The sequence below is a fragment of the Pinus tabuliformis genome, chromosome 3_1 (genome assembly GCF_031772625.1).
Source record: "Pinus tabuliformis cultivar Carrire ecotype Pingquan chromosome 3_1, CPIR1, whole genome shotgun sequence".
Lineage (NCBI taxonomy): Eukaryota > Viridiplantae > Streptophyta > Pinopsida > Pinales > Pinaceae > Pinus > Pinus tabuliformis.
Window position 1 is genome coordinate 666,462,783 of NC_142301.1, and position 25,696 is coordinate 666,488,478.

General features: G+C 34.1%; 2 pseudogenes; both read right to left on the bottom strand.

Moving 5' to 3' along the window:
• Positions 1–239: 239 nt before the first annotated feature.
• LOC149188863 (uncharacterized) lies at positions 240–1,609 on the bottom strand (annotated as a pseudogene).
• Positions 1,610–1,763: 154 nt separating this feature from the next.
• LOC149188864 (uncharacterized) overlaps positions 1,764–25,696 on the bottom strand; it is a 53,927-nt pseudogene continuing 29,994 nt past the window's right edge.

A 25,696-nucleotide genomic window follows, 5' to 3' on the forward strand; every position in this document is an offset into this window, starting at 1 on the left:
TTACACAACCAAAGACTACACTTTTACAAAGCTTCATATGCATCAAAATGACATCAATGACTCTATGGACCTAGATTTTACATCATGGCAAACTTTATGGGCAAATTAGAAAGGGCCATATGTCTCACAGCACATCAAAATAATGTCACACAACGTTTACATAACTTTGGCATCAAAGCAAGTGCATAACAATACAATATACATGATCAATGAGGGTAGTACGCTATTGTGACTATATTCTACAGAATAAAAGTTTGCAAGGAAAATGAAACCTTTGTCGGAAGAAAAAGCCACTTCACTTTGGCTGGATCATGTAAATAAACCCAAAGAACAATAAAAAAGACTTCGATTGCACCAGCATTAATCAGAAACCATTCTCTTAATGTAACTTGCATTTGCGATGGGTACAATAAAAGAGCTGGATTATAACCATATGTAAGATGAAAACCCGCCCTGGCAAAAAGGCTTCTAAAAATATCTTCTTCATCCCGATTGATTCATTTATTATTATCAGAACTAATAAGCTCATCTGAATATGTTAACGATGCATATCAGTCATCATCTGAAGCCATTAGCTCAACATCAGAAAACTCAAACCACGGACACCAATCAAGAATCTCGCAAACAAAAAAATCGTATCACGGGTAAGTACCCTTGCATCTGGATCCAGCATGTCTGAGACTTCCATGAATTGTAGAATTGAAGTATTCCAAGTCTTTGTACATATGGATAACTGACCCCAAAAAAATTATCACGGTCGTTCCAACAGATTGATCACTTTCCAAGTGTAAGCATAGAGTATCAAATGACTCACAGACACCTATGCGTAGCTCACAACCACCGTCCTGAATAATGAAGATTTTCCGGGTCTCCATGATCTCTTTAGAAACTAAAATTTTCTCAGCCTTCCATGTGAACATATCTCGGTTTACAGTTCTTCTAACTTCACTTTTAGAGACGCTGGAATCTTGATCTTCCTGATCTGTGCACTCTTTAATTATAGAGGTTTCCTTTAAAATGAGAATCTATTCATAAAATACACCTATGCATAAGATACCATTGTGTCTTGCACTAAATACCTTGAGTTTTGGTCGAAGAAACTAGTCGAGATCAAAAATTCACGCCAACCCTAATCTTTAGCAACCTTGAATAACGGTTTTGAGACCAGTTTTTCTTCAGATCATTGATGAACAACTGATAAATGGAGACTAATAAAACAACTCCAATCAGCAAAATTGTTACGAAGATCTGTAACTTCAAGAAACATTGAAAGGTGAAAAGGACGTTGTGATTATCCTCTAGAGAACATGATAAAATGGCAGTCACGGTTGCCAACCAGAAATCACCTACTCTTATTATCCCCCGCAAATCGGCCATAGGAATCCTGATGCATATGGTTCATCGTAGCTTGTTGATCGATATCTTTGCTATCCAAGCACATCGAAAGATAGTCAATCCCATTAACATAAAACTGGTACATGCGTGGCTGCATATTGCATTCCCCAGCTGAAAACATAGGGCTCATGATCTGATGCATCTTGATCATCTCTTTGAACAGGGACAAATTATGCACCTTCCATAATAACTTTCCACTCAGGACCTTTGGCATGGGGCCAGTGACCGACTACAATTCATTCTCCCTAGAGAACAACACAAACTCGTGTAGGACAATAATCTCCACCAAGACAATGACCGTATCATTCACCAGAAAACTGAACTTGGGGTTTAGGACTGTCAAGCTCGGCGTAAAGTCACACCAACCATCAGACTTCTTGGTCGAAAAACGATAACAAGAATCGCATTGTATCGACTTTTCCTCGTTTCGCTAATTCACCACATATCTGATAACACAAGAATCATCGAACTATTCTCCAAATATACGTATGTTAAAAATGTTTTCACTTGTGCACAATGCGTATTACATCTAGTTTTGGAGTCTACTAAAAGATCGTAGTTCCTTCACTTGTCACTAAAATTGCAATACATTCACTCAACATTAAAATCACACTTGCTTCTTATTTATAAGTTGCTCTAGAACACGTTCAAGGTTTATGGATATATCTTTATTCTCTACGTTGTGCCAATTTTTCATTGGCCATTGTATGTGATTCAATTTGGAATGGAGATCAGTCTTAAGAACCTATGTGCCACTTGCACCTTCTGCTGCACCAATAAATGACCTCGCTGGAGTCGTGCAATATTGTACCAATCAAGTATTCTATGTTTCTTCGAAATCTAGGATATTGTTTCAGGCACGCCTCAATTTTTCAACTAACATTTGATTGGTGTTACCATTTGTCACATCATTCTATTTGACATATGATGTTGGTGCTCAAAAATCCACATTCTAAAGATATATCCACATTTTTTTCAATTAGATGATCTCACTACTACCTTTTTCTTTTAGAGAAACAAGACTTATGATATGTCATTAACGCTAATATGTCGATCGTCCCCATAATACTTTGCAACATACATTTCTTTAAATCAACGCAATAGTAACAACACATTGCACATGAATAAACTGCACACTGAACTTGATTATCATTGATTTTGCAGTGTATCTAAAATGCACCATACCAAAAGGTAAGTGTTTCTATAAAGGACAGGAACGCTCAATCTAGGGTTTCACAGTACAAAGCTTATTGCGGTCTATCACTAAGCCTCAAAAGGAAAACTACCGAACCAGATTTAGTAGCATGCCAACACTAAAATACCACAAAGAAATCAAGATTCAAAATAGACACCCCAGAACAACGGACCCAACCCCGAGTAGAAAATAGAAAACCATTTGCACCACCGGAGATAAACTCAACGCTCATCCATTAGATTTTTATTAACTTTTATTATTTACATGCAGCATATTGACCCATTAAGGACCCATAATCATTCATTGGACCCATCCTCCTATTCTTCGTTGATCGAATCAACCAAAAAAAAATAACCCATTTATTCAATGCTAGAGCAATGATGTCATTAACTATGGAGGACCAAATAATGAATGTGTTCTCACCTTCTTGTTGAGCCTTGAGGCTCATTAAGCACGCCAACGCTAGAAAGACCTCCCTCTATATGATTGGGTTAGGATTTCATTATGGTATAAGTTTCTTAACTTCTGAAATCACGAGATGTCAAGTCTCGAGATGTCAAGTGTAATGTCCCTTAATAATAATAATAAATAATATAATATAATATTAAAATACAAGAAAATAAATAATAAAAAATAGTAATAGTAAATGAATAATAAATAATAATAAAATAATAAATAACAATACTAAAGCGCTAAATAAGGATAAATAGAAATAAAACAAGAAAGCATTAAAAATCAGTAAAGCTATCAAAAAGTAAAAACAAAAGAAATAAAACAAGAAAGCAATAATAGATGGACTGTGTGCATGTGGTTCCCCTTTCAATGTTTGCTCTATTTAATAGATGGTGAGGAAGATGAGAGGCATTCCATGATTCCATCATCCATTCTCTTGGGAGAATAGTGTTGTGAGACAAAAGATTCCCTGGTAGTAGTACAAAAGATTTCTTTTGATTGAGACAAAAGAAATAAAACAAGAAAGCAATAAAGTCGCATGTTGACACATGGAGTGTGTTAATGTGGTTCTCCTTTCAATGTTTGTTCTATTTAATAGATGGTGAGGAAGATGAGAGGCATTCCATGATTCCATCATCCATTCTCTTGGGAGAATAGTGTTGTGAGACAAAAGATTCCCTGGCAGTAGTACGTTGATTGAGGGCTCGGGGTGGCCAGTTGTAGCAAGATTTTGTGCAGTTGAGCCTATGGTTAGGTGGAGAGTCATACCCAAGACTTTGTTGCAGTTAGCAAAATTCAACTAGCATTGAACCCTGAAATCCCAAGTGAGAAACATAGTCGCCACAGGTAAGTTGTCTCTACTCATATCTTTGAAATTGATGTTAATTAGTAGACAAATTGCGTTTTGCTTACAAATCGCATGATTAATCTATTTCTTCGCATGTTTTTATTTCAAGGCTGTTACATATGGTATCAGAGCTTAGGTTCAACTCTTAAGGCCTATAGACATTTTAATGTAAAAAAAAGTTATCTAAATGATTTATCGATTTCTTTTGGGAAGCCGTCAACGTTTCTGAGGTAAAATCTCTACAATATTTGAAGTCGATTTTGAGAAATAAATTATTCACAGCATTGGAATCTATAATTTAATTTTTGAGGTTGTATTCACTTTACCTAGTGCATAATTTTCATCGTAAGCATACAACCAAATCTCTGATAAATTGCACATACAGTCTACTGATTTGGAATATTCTTGCACAACCAAATCTGGTACTCTACAATTGTAGTTGATTCTGATTAATGCTGGAATTGTTAATCTGTTGTTAAATTCCAAATCTCTATTTACATGATTCTTCATTTTTCTTTGAATTCCCAATCTTTGTTTCAAGGTGCAACATGTTTCTTGAATTATTTCTTTATGCCTTCAAATCTTTTGGGATGCTCGAGTTGCTAGTAGTTAATTACAGGTCATCAAGACTAAATGCTAATGATTTCCTAGCGCCTCCAATCATCAAATTTGGGTGGGTTACAATCAAACCATTGTGCAAACGAGTTAACATTGTGACCTTTCCTCCATACATCATTACTGAGAAGCATAAATCTCCCAGATATCTCATATCTAGGTTGTCAAATGATATTTTTTATTCACATTTTTCTTCTAATACTGTGTGAATATATTATGATTTGTTGATGAGAAAACCATAGTCCCACTTTTTGTATATGAATATCCAATGTTATATAAAATGATATTATGTAAGGCCTATTTATACAAAATATATCATTAATTCATGTGGAGGCTAGCACCTTATTATTGCTGATATGATTTGCCCCTTGAGGATCTTTTCGGTGTTTTATAGCCTATAGTTTTCTTAAATACTATCAAGTTGTTTATATGATACACTCATCTTACTGATTGCTTATTCTTGTGTCCTTGTGTACCTTATTTGTTTCAAGTGTTTTCTAACTGTACCTGGCTCCATTTCTAGCATATAGACGTCTCATCTTTTCTATTTCATATTTAGTACACAACAGTTAATTATTTGGGTGTTAATTAAGTCTTAGCAGTTATAGTTAATATAATTGATCATTAATACAAATACATTAAATATCTTATTAACTTGAAAATTTGATTTCAATTATTTGTTTTACAAACCTACTATTTTAAGCTTCTGCAATTTATCAGTGTCCAATTAATTTTTGTTGATTAATACAAATTTCACCATCATAAAAAAAATATTGCAGAAACTACGAAAACCGTAAAGGATCCCGTGTAAATTCTGACCAGAATATTGAACATCTAAAACCATGATTGTAATCATGCAAATTTTAACCAGAATATTGAGCATCTAAAACCATGATTGTAATGTTTCATGGTTGGTTAGAATAATGAAGTGATAATTGTTTTAGGAACTTAGTACTTGAATACTTTCCATTACCTCAATACTGTAGAGGCAGAAGCATGATTCACTATAGTTATTACCATTATAAAAAGCCACAATGAGAGCTTTTTTTAGTGAGGGTTATTTTTATGAAAAACAATAAAATTGAAAAGGATGCTAAGCCATATGTTTATTCTCTAGGTTGTGCCAATTTTTCATTGGCCATTGTATGTGATTCAATTTGGAATGGAGATCAGTCTTAAGAACCTATGTGCCACTTGGACCTTCTGCTGCACCAATAAAAGACCTCGCTGTGGTCTTCCAATATTGTACCAATCAAGTATTCTATGTTTCTTCGAAATCTAGGATATTCTTTCACGCATGCCTCAATTTTTCAACTAACATTTGATTGGTGTTACCTTTTGTCACATCATTCTATTTGACATATGATGTTGGTGCTCAAAAATCCACATTCTAAAGATATATCCACATTTTTTTCAATTAGATGATCTCACTACTACCTTTTCCTTTTAGAGAAACAAGACTTATGATATGTCATTAACGCTAATATGTCGATCGTCCCCATAATACTTTGCAACATACATTTCTTTAAATCAACGAAATAGTAACAACACATTACACATGAATAAACTGCAGACTGAACTTGATTATCATTGATTTTGCAGTGTATCTAAAATGCACCATACCAAAAGGTAAGTGTTTCTATAAAGGACAGGAACACTCAATCTAGGGTTTCAAAATACAAAGCTTATTGTTGTCTATCACTAAGCCTCAAAAGGAAAACTACTGAACCAGATTTAGTAGCATGCCAACACTAAAATACCACAAAGAAATCAAGATTCAAAATAGACACCCCAGAACAACGGACCCAACCCCAAGTAAAAAATAGAAAACCATTTGCACCACCGGAGATAAACTCAATGCTCATCCATTAGATTTTTATTAATTTTTATTATTTACATGCAGCATATTGACCCATTAAGGACCCATAATCATTCATTGGACCCATCCTCCTATTCTTCGTTGATCGAATCAACCAAAAAAAAATAACCCATTTATTCAATGCTAGAGCAATGATGTCATTAACTATGGAGGACCAAATAATGAATGTGTTCTCACCTTCTTGTTGAGCCTTGAGGCTCATTAAGCACGCCAACGCTAGAAAGACCTCCCTCTATATGATTGGGTTAGGATTTCATTATGGTATAAGTTTCTTAACTTCTGAAATCACGAGATGTCAAGTCTCGAGATGTCAAGTGTAATGTCCCTTAATAATAATAATAAATAATATAATATAATATTAAAATACAAGAAAATAAATAATAAAAAATAGTAATAGTAAATGAATAATAAATAATAATAAAATAATAAATAACAATACTAAAGCTCTAAATAAGGATAAATAGAAATAAAACAAGAAAGCATTAAAAATCAGTAAAGCTATCAAAAAGTAAAAACAAAAGAAATAAAACAAGAAAGCAATAATAGATGGACTGTGTGCATGTGGTTCCCCTTTCAATGTTTGCTCTATTTAATAGATGGTGAGGAAGATGAGAGGCATTCCATGATTCCATCATCCATTCTCTTGGGAGAATAGTGTTGTGAGACAAAAGATTCCCTGGTAGTAGTACAAAAGATTTCTTTTGATTGAGACAAAAGAAATAAAACAAGAAAGCAATAAAGTCGCATGTTGACACATGGAGTGCGTTCATGTGGTTATCCTTTCAATGTTTGTTCTATTTAATAGATGGTGAGGAAGATGAGAGGCATTCCATGATTCCATCATCCATTCTCTTGGGAGAATAGTGTTGTGAGACAAAAGATTCCCTCGCAGTAGTACGTTGGTTGAGGGCTCGGGGTGGCCAGTTGTAGCAAGATTTTCTGCAGTTGAGCCTATGGTTAGGTGGAGAGTCATACCCAAGACTTTTCTGCTGTTAGAAAAATTCAACCCTGAAATCCGAAGTGAGAAACATAATCGCCACAGGTAAGTTGTCTCTCCTGATATCTTTGAAATTGATGTTAATTAGTAGATAGATTGCGTTTTGATTACAAATCGCATGATTAATCTATTTCTTCGCATGTTTTTATTTCAGGGCTGTTACATATGGTATCAGAGCTTAGGTTCAACTCTTAAGGCCTATAGACATTTTAATGTAAAAAAAAAATTATCTAAATGATTTATCGATTTCTTTTGGGAAGCCGTCAACATTTCTGAGGTAAAATCTCTACAATATTTGAAGTCGATTTTGAGAAATAAATTATTCAAAGCATTGGAATCTATAATTTAATTTTTGAGGTTGTATTCACTTTACCTAGTGCATAATTTTCATCGTAAGCATACAACCAAATCTCTGATAAATTGCACATATAGCCTACTGATTTGGAATATTCTTGCACAACCAAATCTAGTACACTACAATTGTAGTTGATTCTGATTAATGCTGGAATTGTTAATCTGTTGTTAAATTCCAAATCTCTGTTTACATGATTCGTCATTTTTCTTTGAATTCCCAATATTTGTTTCAAGGTGCAACATGTTTTTTGAATTATTTCTTTATGCCTTCAAATCTTTTGGGATGCTCGAGTTGCTAGTAGTTAATTACATGTCATCAAGACTAAATGCTAATGATTTCCTAGCGCCTCCAATCATCAAATTTGGGTGGGTTACAATCAAAGCATTGTGCAAATGAGTTAACATTGTGACCTTTCCTCCATACATCATTAATGAGAAGCATAAATCTCCCAGATATCTCATATCTAGTTTGTCAAAAGATATTTTTTATTGACATTTCTCTTCTAATACTGTTCGAATATATTATGATTTGTTGATGAGAAAACCATAGTCCCACTTTTTGTATATGAATATCCAATGTTATTTAAAATGATATTATGTAAGGCCTATTTATATAAAATATATCATTCATTCATGTGGAGGCTAACACCTTATTATTGCTGATATGATTTGCCTCTTGAGGATCTTTTCGGTGTTTTATAGCCTATAGTTTTCTTAAATACTGTCAAGTTGTTTATATGATACACTGCTTACTGACTGCTTATTCTTGTGTCCTTGTGTACCTTATTTGTTTCAAGTGTTTTCTAACTGTACCTGGCTCCATTTCTAGCATACAGACGTCTCATATTTTCTATTTCATATTTAGTACACAACAGTTAATTAGTTGGGTGTTAATTAAGTCTTAGCAGTTATAGTTAATATAATTGATCATTAATACAAATACATTAAATATCTTATTAACTTGAAAATTTGATTTCAATTATTTGTTTTACAAACCTACTATTTTAAGCTTCTGCAATTTATCAGTGTCCAATTAATTTTTGTTGATTAATACAAATTTCACCATCATAAAAAAAATATTGCAGAAACTACGAAAACCGTAAAGGATCCCGTGTAAATTCTAACCAGAATATTGAACATCTAAAACCATGATTGTAATCATGCAAATTTTAACCAGAATATTGAGCATCTAAAACCATGATTGTAATGTTTCATGGTTGGTTAGAATAATGAAGTGATAATTGTTTTAGGAACTTAGTACTTGAATACTTTCCATTACCTCAATACTGTAGAGGCAGAAGCATGATTCACCATAGTTATTACCATTATAAAAAGCCACAATGAGAGATTTTTTTAGTGAGGGTTATTTTTATGAAAAACAATAAAATTGAAAAGGATGCTAAGCCATATCCACGTTCAGAAATAATCCAAGTTCAGAAATTAAATAATGCTCTGTAGAAATAAAATCTTTGTCTATATAAACTCAAATTGCATTGGAATATATGGAATTAGTATTTCTTTTGAAAGTCAATGCTTTAGTTAAAATACTCCATAAAACAAAGTGTTGGGTGTGGAGCCTTATTATCTTCTGTATTCAAAGGTTTGAGCCGAATGTATACCGCAAGAAGACTATACACCATTCCGTGCGGGGGGGTACGAGGGGGGCTTGTCCCCCCCACGGGGGTCCGGGGGCCAACGGTCCCCCAGCTGGGGTTCGAGGGCAGCACCCCTGAAGCTAAAAATAGATGTAAAATTTCCTTGTAAAAGTCTAGTAATTTCTAGTCAATCTGGACCATTCATTAGGGAGATGATCTGACGATAGAAGTTATATTTAATTTAGGGTTTTTTCCCTAGAAGGAAACCCCTCACTATATATGAGGGAATTGTATTGCATCTATGTATATCTGTATTCTGAGTTAGGAAGAGAGAGGAGATTGAGAGCGAAGAGGGTGTTACAGCGGATCTGCTATAGGTTGTGTTTCTTCATTTTCCTGGATAATATAATAAAACAAGGATTGGTTGTTTCTCGGTGGATGAAGCCCAAATTGGGTAAACAACATATATCTTTGTCTCTCTTGTTTTATGCATTTTGTGTGTTTATATTTCTGCTATATTTTATGTGTTCCATTGCTCCGTAATATATAATTTTCTAACAACTGGTATCAGAGCCGAAGGTCTATTTGGCTAACAAACTCGCAGGAGAAAAGAGTTCCTAATTTGAGTGGGAACAATGGTGGAAGATGGTAGGTTTATGGTCGAAAAATTAAATGGCCAAAACTACCAGCTGTGGAAGATGTAGATGGAAGACAATCTGTATCAGAGAGATCTGTACCTACCATTGAGTGGAAAGGCAAAGAAGCCAACAAGTATGACAGACATAGAATGGGATATTCTGGACAGAAAGGCACTTGGAACAATACGGCTATACCTAGCAGCGTCAGTAGCGTTTAATATTTCAAAGGAAATGACAACACAGCGTTTAATGTTGGCATTGTCCAAACTATATGAAAACCCCTCAGCCTCAAATAAGGTATTTCTTATGAAGCGTTTATTTAATATGAAGATTTCAAAAGGTGGATCTATTGCAGATCATTTAAATAATTTTAATATAGTTACAAGTGAGTTAAGTTCTCTAGGGGTAAATTTTGATGATGAAGATAGGACAATGTTATTTCTGTGCTCATTTCCAGAAAGATGGAATGGTTTACTTATGGCCATTAGTAACTCTGTCCCTAGATCTAATACTTTAAAGTTTGATGATGTTGTCGATGCAATCCTTAGTGAGGAAATGTGACGGAAAAGCTCTGGTGAGACATCAGGTAATGCTTTGACTGTAGAGACTAGGGGAAGAAAAATGGAAAGAGGAAAGAGCCTGGGATATCAAGAAAGGGTAGATCCAAGTCTAGATCGGGGATAGTGTGCTAGAAATGTAGGAAGAAATGACACTTGAAGAAACACTACAAGTCTCAAAAGGGAAAAGAAGGAGACGTGCAACAAGAAGCCAATCATGAAGTGAATGTAACAGGTGATGTGTTGTAAGATGCTTTCATTATTTCATTAAAAAATATTATTGATTCCTCGGTGGTAGATTCAAGGGCCTCATTTCATGCCACACCTGATAAGAAACATTTTCATGATTATGTTCAATGAGATTTTGGACAAGTTCGATTGGGTGATGATAAACCTTGTAAACTTGTTGGAATGGGTACACTCTTCATAAAACAGCAAAATGGAAATCAGTGGCTATTGAGCAATGTAAGGCATGTTCTAGATCTAAAGAAAAATATGATTTCAACAGTGCAGTTGGGAGGTGAAGGTTGCATAACTGCTTTCACAGATAAAACCTGGAAGGTCACTAAAGGATCCCTGGTAATTCTGTTAATGCTTTAACCTATACAAGAGAAGATATATCATTGTGGCATCATAGGCTTGGGCACATGAGTGAGAAGGAGATGCAGATTCTTCACTCAAGAAGTTTGTTGCTAGGTTTGAAGCATGTTGATTTAAAATTTTGTGAGAATTGTGTTTATGGAAAATAGAAGAGAGTCAGATTCCTTAGAGTTGGAAAAGAAAAGAAGAGCGAAAAATTAGATCTTGTGCATACAGATGTATGGGGACCTGCTCAGGTATCATCTCTTGGTGGCTCTCGTTATTATGTTACTTTTATTGATGATGCAACAAGAAAACCCTAGATTTATTATATTCGAAATAAATCTGATGTATTTGATACTTTCAAGAAATGGAAAGCTTTGGGTGAAAACGAGACAGGGAAAAGGTTGAAGTGTCTTAGATCATATAATGGAGGTGAATATTGCAGCAAAGAGTTTGATAGGTACTATTCAGAGAAAGGAATCCACAGAGAGAATATAGTTCGAGGAACACCACAAGAAAATGGTGTGTCAGAAAGGATGAACAGGACAATCATGGAGCATGCATGGTGCATGAGATTGCATGCAGGATTTCCTTTACAATTTTGGGCAGATGTTGTAGATACTTCTATTTATCTAATAAAAGAGGGTCTTCAAGTTCCTTGGATGGTGGCATTCCAGAGGATTCATGGACAGGTAAAAAGGTAAACTACTCATTTTTAAAGACTTTTGGTTGTGAAGCTTTTGTCCAAATTAACAAAGAAAATAGAAAAAAGCTTGAGGCAAAATGAAAGAAATTTACCTTTATTGGATATGGATGTTAATGATTTTGGTTATCACTTATATGATTATGAAAATCACAAAATCATTAGGAGCAGAGATGTAATATTCAATGAAAAGGTCTTGTATAAGAATCAGTTGCAGGAAAAGAAACAAGAAAAAGAAGAAAAAGAATACACAGTGCTTGACGATATCACAGGAAAAGTGATGGTGCCTGAAAATCATAATGATCAACAGCCACAACAACAACCACAATATAAACAAGCACTTCAAACACCTGAAAGTGGTGTTAGAATATCTACCATGATAAGTTGACCCCGTGAACGATACTCTCCTTCACTATATTATGTATTGTTGATTGATTCTGCTGAACCAGAATGTTATGAAGAAGCAGTGCAGGTAGAAGCTAGGAAGAAGTGGGAGCAAGCCATGAAAGAAGAGATGGACTCCTTAGCACATAACTAGAATTGGGACATAGTCAAGTTGCCTGCAGGTAAAACAACAATGTAGAATAAATGGGTTTAGAGGTTGAAGGAAGAAGATGGAGGAAAATAGAGGTACAAAGCTAGAATTCTAGTGAAGGGGTTTGTACAGAGGAAAGGTATTGATTTTGATGAAATATTTTTTCCTGTTGTTAAAATGACTTCAATCAGAACTATTTTAAGTCTAGTAGTAGTTGAAGATTTGCATCTTGAGCAGTTAGATGTAAAGACAACCTTCTCCATGGGGATTTGGAGGAAGAAATATATATGCAGCAGCCACAAGCATATGAGGTAAAAGGGAAGGAGAAACTAGTGTGCAGGTTGAGAAAGAGCTTGTATGGCTTAAAACAGGCTCCAAGGCAATGGTATCTAAAATTGATAGGTCTATGTCTGAACAAGGTTATACTAGGTGTCACTCTGATCATTGTGCTTATCTCAAAAGGTAAAATGATGGCATCTATATTATATTGTTATTGTATGTAGATGATATGCTTGTTGTAGTTCTAACATGTAGGAAATAAATGTGCTCAAAAGGAAATTGGCAAACTCATTTGCAATGAAGGATTTAGGTGCTGCAAAACAAATCCTTAGTATGAGAATAACTAGAGACAAGAAGAATCACAAATTAACATTGTCTCAAAGTGAGTAAATAGAAAAGGTGTTGAAAAGGTTTAATATGCATAATGCAAAACCAGTTAGTATACCTTTGACTAGCCATTTCAAATTAAGTAAGGAGGTGTGTCCGAAGGCTCAGGAAGAAATTGCTCATATGTCTAAAGTTCCATATGCATCAGCAGTTGGAAGCTTAACGTATGCAATGGTCTGTACAAGGCCTGATATTGCACATGCAGTAGGAGTTGTAAGCAAGTACATGAACAATCCAGGAAAAGGAAATGGGATGGCGGTGGAGTGGATTCTTAGGTATTTGAGAGGTACCAGAAATCAAGCATTATGCTTTGGTGGTTCAAACATTTCTTTACAGGGATATGTTGATGTAGATATGGCAGCTGATAGAGATAATAGGAGGAGCACAACACGGTATGTGTTTACCGTAGGTGGCACAACTATTAGTTGGGTATAAAAAATCCAAAGTGTTGTTGCACTTTCAAGAACAAAAGTAGAGTATGTTGCTGCTATAGAGGCTAGTAAAGAAATGATTTGGTTACAAAGGTTTCTCGATGAATTGGGCAAGAAGCAGGAGTTGGGAAGGTTATACAGTGACAGCCAGAGTGCCATACATCTTGCAAAGAACTCTGCATTTCATTCCAAGACTAAACATATACAGGTCAAGTACCATTTCATACAGTCAGCATTGGAAGATGGAGAGTTGAAGCTGGAAAAGATACACACTAGCCAGAATCCTGCAGATATGTTAACAAAAGTTGTAACCAGGGAGAAACTGAGAATCCGCTTAGTTTCAACTAGTCTTCAAGTATGATGAAGAAGATGAGAAACAACCAAGTCCAAAGTGGAATCATTGTCTAGCAAATGAAGCAGCGGTGGAGTTGCTATAATCAGTTTCCAAGTGGGAGATTGTTGGGTGTGGAGCTTGATTATCTTCCGTATTCAAAGGTCTCAACCAGATGTATACCTCAGGAAGACTGTACACCCCTCCACGCGAGGGGATGTGGGGGGGACTTATCCCCCTGTCCGGCCCCTATACTACTAGTGTAACCCCCTATCGTTATTAGTACAACCCACTTATTATATTGACGTACCCATGTAGTGCCCATATTGTTACTATTGAGCCCCATAGAAGCCCACTATTGTTATTATTGTGCCCTTACATTATTATTGTTATGTTGGCTCTTATTATGTTATGACCCCTTAGACTCCTATATATAGAAAGGATGTCTTTTCATTTGTATCATCCAAGAATTTTTCATTTATGTAATGTAAAGGAGGTTGCCCCCTCAAAGAGGCTAAATTTTAAGGTGTTGATCTATCTTTTCTATCTTTTTCTTGAGCTGGTTTCATAACATTTGGTATCAGAGCTTCGGATTCTAGGGTTTTGTTGTTCCAAACAGGTCATTGTGGCATTTTCACTATAACTTTTTCTCTGCGACGTTTTAGAAGCTAAAAAGAAAACCCATTTGCGACGAGATCGAACTAAATCTCAGGTCCAAATTTTAGAGCTTTTCGTGCTATATTTGTGGAGATATGATCTGAGGAAGTTGGTCTTTTTGTAGACTCCTGAATTACATTCCAAACAGGTGACCTGGGGTAAAATCATCATAACTTTCTCTCTGAGCATCGAATTTAAATTTCATAAGAAGGTATAGAAAGAGGATGGACTATAGTTTCCTGTAGATATCTTTTAGAACCAAATTTTGAAACAGTGACACGTGCCACTTCATACAAGTTTGCTCTTCTAGAAAGGTCTATAATCAGGTCACCTTAGGAGATCGTGCATAACTCTTTCTTGGAGGATCCAATTTGAATCAGACTAGTGGCATTGGAAAGAGAACAAAGAGGGCTACCATATATCACAATTTCAGAACATAAGGATCCAAAAGTACAGAGTTACAATCATTTCAAGATCGAGCTCCTAAAATCAAGAAAAAGCAAGATGAGGAAGTTTGATGGCAAGGATTCGGTAAATTGGATACTTCAGAAGGAGCAATATTTTGGTCTACATGGTGTACCACTATTACAAAAGGTATGTATTGGATCTTCATATCTAGAACCAGATCAATTTTTATGGTATGAAGGGCTTTTTTCTCGTAAACAACTTGTTACGTGGTCAATTTTCATGGAGGAAATGATAGCACATTATGATGATACAAAGAGCAACACCTTCTTTAGAGCAACACCACAACAATTGGAAAGAATAAAAGGGCTTTGTGACATAGTGGAAATAAAAATTATGGAAACCAAGAAGCCTACCCCTCACAACTATAAAGATGGAAGTGGTGTTTCTCCTAGCCTTCCACAACCTACAAGGGTTACACCACAACAATTGGTAGAAAAAAGAGAAAAAGTGCTTTGTTACAATTGTGACAGAAAATGGACTAAAGGTCATAAGTGTGCTGAGAAGAAATTATTTTACATAGAATATGAAGAGGAGGAAGAAAAGGATCAACAAACATCAAAAGAAGAAGATATACGCCAGGACCCCACCCCAGAGAAAGAAGAAATCAATCAGACCATATCTTGTAAAGCATTGGCAAGAATTACCAATCCACAAACTCTCAAGATAGAAGGACATATCAAGAAGAAAAAGGTGCAAGAAGTGAAAGATCACATCGAGAAAGAAGAAATGAATCCAACCATATCTTGTAATTCATTGGTCTAAATTACCACTCCTCAAACTATCAACATATCAAGAAGAAAAATGTTTAAGAAGTGAAAGATCACATCAAGCATCAAGAAATGAATTCGACCATATCTTGTAAAAGATTGGAAGAAATTACCACTCTTCAAACCCTAGAGATACAAGGACATATCAAGAAGAAAAAGGTTCAAGCAGTGAAAGATCACATTGAGCATCAACAACAAGTTCTCTAAATTTTAAAGGATAACGCCACTTCAGTGCAAAATCAAATGAAATAATAGGTAGATCAACATGATAGCGAATTTTTTTTTGATGTAGGTGATTGGGTATTTTTACTGCTACATCTAAAGCAAGCTATTTATGAGAAGGAAATGTTGGCAATACTACATGCACTTAAAAAATGGCGAACTTACCGAATGGGAAGACTCTTCAAGGATGAGGATGTGGAAGCATTATTTTGTGCAATTTATATTATCCAACCAGATTCAATAAACAAAGAAAGGGATGAATGTAAGAAGGACGAAGAAGTATGGCCACTCATTCAAAAGTTGCAAAAGACCCCAATTCAAATAATATTGCGAGAAATTGAAGAGGAAGGAAAAATCATATTTGAACCTGGAGCAGTCACAGAAACAAGAACTCGATAGCTACGAAATCGATCAATTTCAGAGTATCTCATCAAGTGGAAGAACTTACCCACTGAAAATTCCACATGGGAGGACAAGAATTTTATAAAGAAGCATCAAGAACTACTCAAGTGTTGAGGACAACACTTTTTGAAGGAGAGGGGCATTTTAGGCCCCTATACTACTAGTGTAACCCCTTATTGTTATTAGTACAATCCACTTATTATATTGATGTACCCATGTAGTGCCCATATTGTTACTATTGTGCCCCATAGAAGCCCATTATTGTTATTCTTGTGCCCTTACATTATTATTGTTATGTCAGCTCTTATTTTGTTATGACCCCTTAGACTCCTATATATAGAAAGGAGGTCTTTTCATTTGTATCATCCAAGAATTGTTCATTTATGTAATGTAAAGGAGGTTTCCCCCTCGAGGAGGCTGAATTTTAAGGCGTTGATCTATCTATTCTATCTTTTTCTTGAGCTAGTTTCATAACATGCCCTGTGGGGTCCAGGTGAGTAAATCCCCCCTGGCTAGGGGGTCTAGGGGCCAGCGGTCCCCCGGCGGGGGTTCGGGGGCGGAACCCCCAAAGCTAAAAATAGATGTAAAATTGCCTTGTAAAAGTCTAGTAATTTCTAGTTAATCTGGGCTGTTCATCAGATGGATGATCTCACGGTAGAAATTATGTTTAATTTAGGGTTTTTCTCCCTAAATGCAACCCCTCACTATATATGAGGGAATTGTATTGCGTCTATGTATATCTGTATTTTGAGTTAGGAAGAGAGAGGAGGGTGTTACAGTGGATCTACTATAGGTTGTATCTCTTCAATTTGCTGGATAATATAATAAAAGAAGGACTGGTTGTTTCTCCGTGGATGTAGCCCAAACTAGGCGAACCATGTATATTTGTGTCTCTCTTGTTTTATGCATTTTTTGTGTTTATATTTCTACAATATTTTATGTGTTCCATTGCTCTATAATATATAATTTTCTAACACAAAGGAACCAGGGTAAATGCAAGAGAAAAGAGTTTTTTAAACTCTCCATCCTGAAAATGAAAAATATTGGAAACGAAAACTTGATTTCCCCCCCCCCTCAGTATGGAGAATGCATTGTATTGTGAACAACAAACATAAATCAATTAAAAGTCACCTCATACAAGGTATATTTATACATTAAATTGGTGTTGCTTACATTATTCAAATTAGTAGAAATTAAGGTTTATAAATGTTAAAGAAAAGGTTGTATTATGGTTGAATAATTTTAAGTAAATTCAAGTTAGTTTTATAGTTGGTAAGGGTTAATTTAATAGGTTTAATCATTCTAAAATATATTAAGAATTAAGGAAGTCTAAGTATAACAAGTCATTAGTCAAAGTTTAATCATGGTTGTTGCAAAAGTGAAAGGTTGAAAATTTAATAGTGGTTATTACTTCAAAAGGAAAGGTTTCAAGTGTATCAATTTTCTTGCCTTATTTTTTCTTTTGTATGAATATATTTTTTATTTAAAATATGATTTTGTGGGTAGTTGGAATTTTGTAATTAACATTCATGTAGAAAATTAGTCATATTATTTAAAATTTTATTGATACAATATGGTACTATGTATGATGTTACTCATATTGTTTAAAAATTTATTGATACACTATGGTACTATTTATGAGGTTACGGTTCCAGTTATTGTTATGTCAACATATAAATGGTGAAGTATAATGTTGTGATAATGTTTCATGGTGTGATGGTATGTGGTAATATGACATAATTCTGACGAGAGAGTAATGATGCATATATGGTGCTTATTTATTTATTTTGTTATGATAATGATGTTGTATGCTTATGCTAAATAAGATATGCATATGCATTATGATGTCATGTTGAGGTATATTGACATGTGGTTCATTTATTATGCGAAGTCATGATATATCTTTGATGAAAATATGTTGATGTTATAACTTATGATGGTATTTCATGAGGTGAAGAATGTCATAGTTGTGTACAAATTTATGACATGCATGAGCATGTAGTTCGTTATTTTGCAATTAACAATGATGAATGTTCTCATGATAACATGCAAGACTGGGTATGTGGATTATTTCTATGATACTATGATGGTATAGTTAATGCATTGGTTGCATGTTGAGGTGCGATGATTGACAGGACTCCACAAATGGGCCGAGAGGGCCGGTTTATTTGATGATCTTGTGTGAGCCCATATGCATGAGGGAGAATAAGTAACACCATATGGGTTGGGGACAAACTCAATCAATACTACATATGCCAGTGGTTTCTTTGTCTTGTGTAGCGCTTGATGATAGCTCTTGAAGGGCTATGGGACCATCTTGAGGACGCCAAGTGCCTGATGTTATAGGCTAGGTGCCTGTTATTGGATTGGGATGCTGAAGTCTAGTGGGGGTGTAAAGACTTCGATGCCTGGGGTTGTGCGCCTTAGTGAGTTATGGAGGGAGTGGGCCAACCTTGGGAAATGCCCGAAGTCATTGAGTACCATAGCGGATGCCTGCCTAGTTCCGAAAGTGGGAAAAAGGACAGAGATTCCTTGGGACTTCCCGGGTGTTGTGAAAACTTTCAATGCCTGTTGGTTATACTAGTTCAGTAGAGGGTGTAGGGCAAACATAAAGTAATAAATAACAAAATAAAATGTTAAATAATTCAACTTAACTTTGAGATGAAGTTCCTTAAAGTGGGGAAGTATGTAATGTCCCCTAATAATAAATAATAATAATAATAATAACAAATAATATAATATAATATTAAAATACAAGAAAATAAATAATAAACAATAAATAAATAATAGTAATAGTAAATAAATAATAAATAATAATAAAATAATAAATAAAACTACTAGAGCTCTAAATAAATATAAATAGAAATAAAACAAGAAAGCAATAAAAATCAGTAAAGATATCAAAAAGTAAAAACAAAAGAAATAAAACAAGAAAACAATAAAGTTTCATGTTGACACATGGAGTGTGTGCATGTGGTTCCCCTTCCAATGTTTTCTCTATTTAATAGATGGTGAGGAAGATGAGAGGCATTCCATCATTCCATCATTCCATCATCCATTCTCTTGGAAGAATAGTGTTGTGAGACAAAGGATTCCCTAGCAGTAGTACGTTGATTGAGGGCTTGGGGGTGGCCAGTTGTAGCAAGATTTTGTGCAATTGAGCCTATGGTTGGGTGGAGATTCGTCCCGAAGGCTTTGTTGCAGCTAGCAGAATTCAACTAGCATATAACCCTGAAATCCCAAGTGAGAAAAATCATTGCCACAGGTAAGTTGTCTCTACTCATATCTTTGAAATTGATGTTAATTAGTAGATAAATTTCATGTTGATTATAAATCGCATGATTAATCTAATTCTTTGCATGTTTTTATTTTGGGGCTGTTACATCAAGATATATTTTTCAAGAGGATACAATGAACCTATATAATCTAACCCTAGCAAGAGGAAAGGAGAATATATATAGATCGATCGAGTTAGAATTAGTGAGAGATATTTTCTATGATGTTGTGTTCCTAGACACTATCCGTGATATAGGAGGAGACCAAGATCGCAAGTTAAGGAGGAGTGTTCATAAGATGATGGTATGTTGTATCACTTTGTCTTATTAATGAAAGCTAATTCATATTCCATCATATTGATTTCTCTTATCTCTTTCATGTTATACATTAGATTTAAATTATATTCATGTGTATTTAGTAGGCTATATGGTTTGGTAGATATGTTTTTTGAATGTGTGTGCGTTTTGGCATTTGAAGGAAAGGAGTGCAAACTTCTACTCAATCCCTCATGCTAGTTGTCCCAAATAATAACCTCATCAATTAAATGATAAATTGTATTTCAACACTTTATAATTTCCATGTTTGTATGCATGTACATGGTGTTGGCACTGATGATGTGTTTCATAGGCATTGATGATGCAGGTGTTGTGTTGCAATGTTTTATGGTTGGCATTGATGCCAACCTCAGCATGTGTTGCGGTTGGCTTGAGTGTGACAGATGGTTTTGGAGAAACGTCATTCGTGATAGACTTACTTATGTGTAAATATTAAGATTATGTTGCTTAGCTTATTAGTTGCAGAATGCTTTGTTAGTTGTGAGGGCATTGGTATGTGTATGGAGTAAGTATTACTTTTCTATAGATGATATTGGTTTCGGTATTAACATAATATTGGTACTGGCATCGTACATCGGTCTGTGGTATTGTCTTAAACATGGCATATACCCGTGGTATTGACTAGGAGATTACCATGGTACAGGGGTCTATGATATCGACACAACCACTGTATTGACATGTGGTATTGACATGGAGTTACTATTGTACATGTTCTCTTGGTATTGGAAAACCATGGTATTTTGATGCGGTATTCACATGGAGGGTTATTAAGAATAATTAACATACACTTTTGAGAGTGTGGATTGATCTGGTGAGTTGTGGGATTGATGGTATGGATGGAGTGAGTGAATGCTAGAAAATGTTTGCATAGATAATTATAAATCTATGGTTTTGTTGAGTTTTGTTAGTACATCAGTTTCTTATTTTCATATTGATATCAGAGATAGGTTGTTGGGTTGCTCATGTTGAGCAGGTTTAAGAGACCAGTCTGAAAATACATGAAATGTTGTTTTCATTAGGTGTTGAGGCTCATAGCAACTTTACTAGAAATGGGACGGTAGCTTTCATTTCCAGGAAAAAACATATAGAAAATAGTACGGGATAGAAAACAAATTTTTGTTCGGCCATTTTCATTTCTCAGCGTAAGAAACGGTTTCTCGAGAAACGAATACACTTTTCTGAGAAACATTATTCTAGTTCATTTGTGATGTACCAAGGTTGGTTTTTGAAGGCAGTTGAATTGTTTGTGACAATATTATTTTGGAAATGACTAGTCACATTACATAGTGATCCAAGTTTGGTGGGTGCCAATATTTAACATGTTTGAAAATCGGCTATATATGTGGCAGTGATTAAAGATGGATATATATCACAAAGGTAGTAGCCAAAGGTCTATGGCAGTAGTCTCGATGAGAATCTGAGCTCACAAACAAAATCTCAAAATCTTAGAAGTTGAAATTGTGGTCACTAAACAGGTGTAGTGTAGTGAGGTTGGGTGAACAAATATTTCCTTAACAATATTAACCATTTAGGATTTTCTTTGTTAAAGTTATTTTATTTTAACTATAGTTTTATTTGTTAAAGTTATGTTATTTTAACTGCTCTTATTGTTATGATTTTTCAAATTTTTACTATTTTTCTCTTCATATTTTTTGTGTCCTATTTAAAAATGGATTTAATGTGAGGTTTCATTGTTTTTAACCTCATAAAAAGTTATAAATTTAAATTTAAATGTTGAGGGGTTACATTATATATAATTTTATAAACCAAAGGTTAAATATAAATAATAATTTAGTAAAATGTTTCTTTCATTCACAAACATAAAAATTTTATATGAAAATTTAGTATCTAGTTCAATTATACTTTTAAAATATATTATTTTTATTATAATAAATATTAATTTATTATTATAATGGATTAATAATAAAATTATGAAAGTTTACTAATAACTTTGTTTAGGTTTTCTCTCTAAACACTAGCTTTAGCATTTATGAATTTTATTTTTTTCACTCATTCTAAGGAAAATGCCAATGGAGAGAGTGGCACTCTTTTTTATAGTAAGATTGTTGTAGGTGGAAATAGCTACCAACAATCATCTATTTCTAGCTCTATTCCCAATGGATATCCCTTCAATCTCTACCATCTTGTCACCAAACTAGATGCCTTCTAAATGCTACAATAGACCCAAAATTTGGAGTCGACTCAAGTCACATATGAGAATATATACAATATATAGAGAAGTTTGTAGGATCTGTCCTTCAAAAAAATCTCACTCTCAGTAGGTCCAAATCAAGTGGAAATGCAAAGGCCAAATCAAGCTTGAATTTAGTACCAAGGGTTTCTTCACCATTGTATTTTCTATCCTAGAGAATCAAACATTGATATTAGATAATGGCCCATGTGATCAATGGAAGCTTTGCTTATCACTGTGAGTATTTGATAATGGTCCATGTCAGCAGTTTAAGGGTATTAGCAACTCACTATGAACAATAGTATTAGAGAATTTTGATGATGAAATTTTTTTTAATGTTTTTTTCGTATTTTTCTTTTTTCTCTCTCTCTCCTCATTTCTTGAATGTGAAACCTCCAAACTTCGTTTCTCGTCCCGTTGTCATTTCTCGTCTCCTTTCCCATTTCTCATTTTTTATAACATAGGATCGTAGTAGACAATGTGTAGATAAGGTGGGTGCCTTCTAGCAAATTCATCATAATGGAAAGAATATTTCTACAGATTCCAATAGTGTTGGGAAAGGCTCATTGGTCGTGGTGGCTTCGAGCGAATGAGTTTTTGTAGAGCCATGTGAGAAGAGACTTTATGTTGGATGTCGCTAGCAAACTATCTTATTAGTCAATTCTTCCAACTATTGGGTGGTAGGTATTATATGTAAAAACAAATCAACACTTAACAAAATATTCAAACAACAATAGTAGCAGGTGGTTCTTTTCCCTAGAGATGGTTTTCCACCAAAAAATATTTGTGTCCTCTTATGTGCATGTTTTTCTTGTTGATTATTTATGGTTCATTCACGGTGATTTTTCATGCTCGTTTCAAAAGCATAACTACTGGATTACTGAATCTGGTGTTTTGGTAAAAGGAATTAAAAGTTAAGTAAATCTTATTACTACTGATTCCCCCTCACTACCCGCTCCCAAAGTAGTAAGGAAATTTCCAACAATTGGTATTAGAGCAAGTTTCTCTCGGTGAAGCTTGATTACTTGAGAGAAGATCATGGGCCATGGAAAGAATAAGAGAAAGCATTATCATAAAAGAAAGAGAAACAAACAAGTGAAGAAGATTTCAAATTTAGAAAAACCCCTGTTATTGCTGGTAAAAAATGATGAAGGTAAATAGTGTGGTCATTTTATTTCTAGTTGTGTATTGCCTTATGCATGTAGTGATAGTGATTCTCTTGAGATTTATGGCTTAAAAGAAGATAATCGGAGTTTTGAAGTTGATTCCTCAAGAAGTGAGGAAGGTGTCTTTCTAGTGAAGGAATCTAAGAATGAAGAGCTTGAGAGACTAGTAACCCTTGAAATGGAAACAAAACACATGAAATATTGATAGAGAAGCTTGTGGTGGATAAGAAATATCTAAAGAGAATTCTTTAGATTCTTGAGGAGAGAGCATGAATTTAAAGGAAAATTTTATTATCCTGAAAATTAGTTGGATAAAGCAAGGATACCTAAAGAGGAGATTGAAAGTGAGTGTAAAGATCAGAACGAGAATCATGAGAAACTAAAAGTAGAATTCAAAGAAATAAATTCTAGTCTAGAAAGAGAAAATAAGGAAACAATTAGAGATCCCAAAGTAGAAATTTGTAGTAGCACTGAAGGAAACCATCGCCAAGAACAAAAGCAAAAGAATGTGCCAAAGAAAAACATGATAAATGTAAGGTGTTTTTGTTGTTAGAAGTTGGACACATTATTTCAAATTGTAGAATTAAAAAGACAAAACCTTCCCATCAAAAGAAGCAGTCAAATATTGAGAACTCCCAAAAAGTCAGTCAAGGGAATGCAACCCATCAATCGCGAGTTATCAAAAATTATTTTATTGCTACTACTTTGTATGTAATGATTTTGGGCATAGGCATGTCGATTATAGGTTTCATGGCACAAGTAGAAAAAGGTATTCTAACAAAATAACTGAGCCCTTATTGCCATTTCTTTGGAACATATGATGTTTTTATTCCGTTAATCTCAGACATAAGTCCAAAGATTGAAATATTTGCTTGGACCTATTGGAGATTAGACACAATAAGGAGAATTATAAAAGAATCTAAAAAAAGAAAGAGGAGGCAGAAGAAATAGAATGCAATGTTGAAGTATGGAAAGGAAACGAAAAAAGTGATAATTGAGGACAGCTCAGTCTTAGGGGGGAGCATGCAGTAGAATATACACTTTCATTTGATCTCCTTTAGGAGAATATAGTTTCTTTTTTAATTGGTTTTATTCCTGTAGGTTATCCATATTTACCCTCGAATTGTATTTGATATGGAATTATGAATTGTGGTTATTCTTTTCGTTCCAAGTTTATCCTGCAAAACAAATATTGAATCTCATAGTTTGTACCTGCAATAAAAATGACTTAGTTAGCAAGCAAAAAAATTCTATTGAATAGAAAAGAAAAGAAAATGTGCACTTTACTGAAGAGAAATTTAATGAATAAACATTTCTAGTTTTGTGTGCATTATTTGTGGGTAGAAATAGAGGTGAAAATATATACTAAAATTAGGGACTTGTCATAAAGATCTTACTAAAGTTATTGTAATGCATGTGAATACCTTAATTACTCAAGAGACTCTTATTCTTTATCCATGTAACTTAAATAATTAGTTGGTCATGGTTCATTCTTTTGATCTTGTATTTGGGAGAATGTGAAAATGTGATATATTATGAAATAATGAGCTTAGTGATTGACTTGGTTATTCAAAAAAAAGCGGCTAAGTTAAATAATAATTCTAGATCAATGTTAGTGGATTGATCTAGTCTTGAGATCAATCACATAGTTTCCTATGACCGCCATAGATTCATCTTAAGTATGAATCTAACCTGATCTAAGAGGGATCAAATTTCTTCATGTGAAAACTTCTTTAGAGTGAAAAATACAATATTGGTTTAATACTAAATAGAATATATATAAGACCAATGAATGTTTTAACCATAAAAAACTTAATTTTTTCATCATATATACATAATTTCTTAAAAATTATATATATATATATATAATTGATATTAGAATATTTCATATACACATCATTTTTTAAAAATTATATAATGTTATATATATATCTATATATATATATAGATATATATACATGGAGAATCATTATCAATAAAATGAGCAAATAAAAATGGTTTTCTTATTATTAATATATTTTTAAGCATATGTCAATATCAATTAGTATTAAAATATTTTATTTTAACACTTTTTCTATATATAGATATATATGAAGTTGATATCAACATAAATTAGTTAATATAGATCTTCAAATAGTTTATTTAAATCTCTTAAACATACATTTTTTTTTACTTCTGCTTACTTTAACAATTTTTAAATTTATTATTTTATTTTATAGGGTGATGGACACATGGACATACTTAGACATCCCCTCATATATGCAAGCAATGTTGAATCTCTATTCATTATGGCTCAACTGGTGGGGTTGATAGATTCATGAGAGTAGGAATCTTGTTATTGAAGAGTTGTTCCACTCTCTGTGTTCACAACAAGAACTCCTCTTAGAAGTAGTTATGTTTCGGTTGATATTCCTTGAGGGAATGTTATCATTTTTTCTA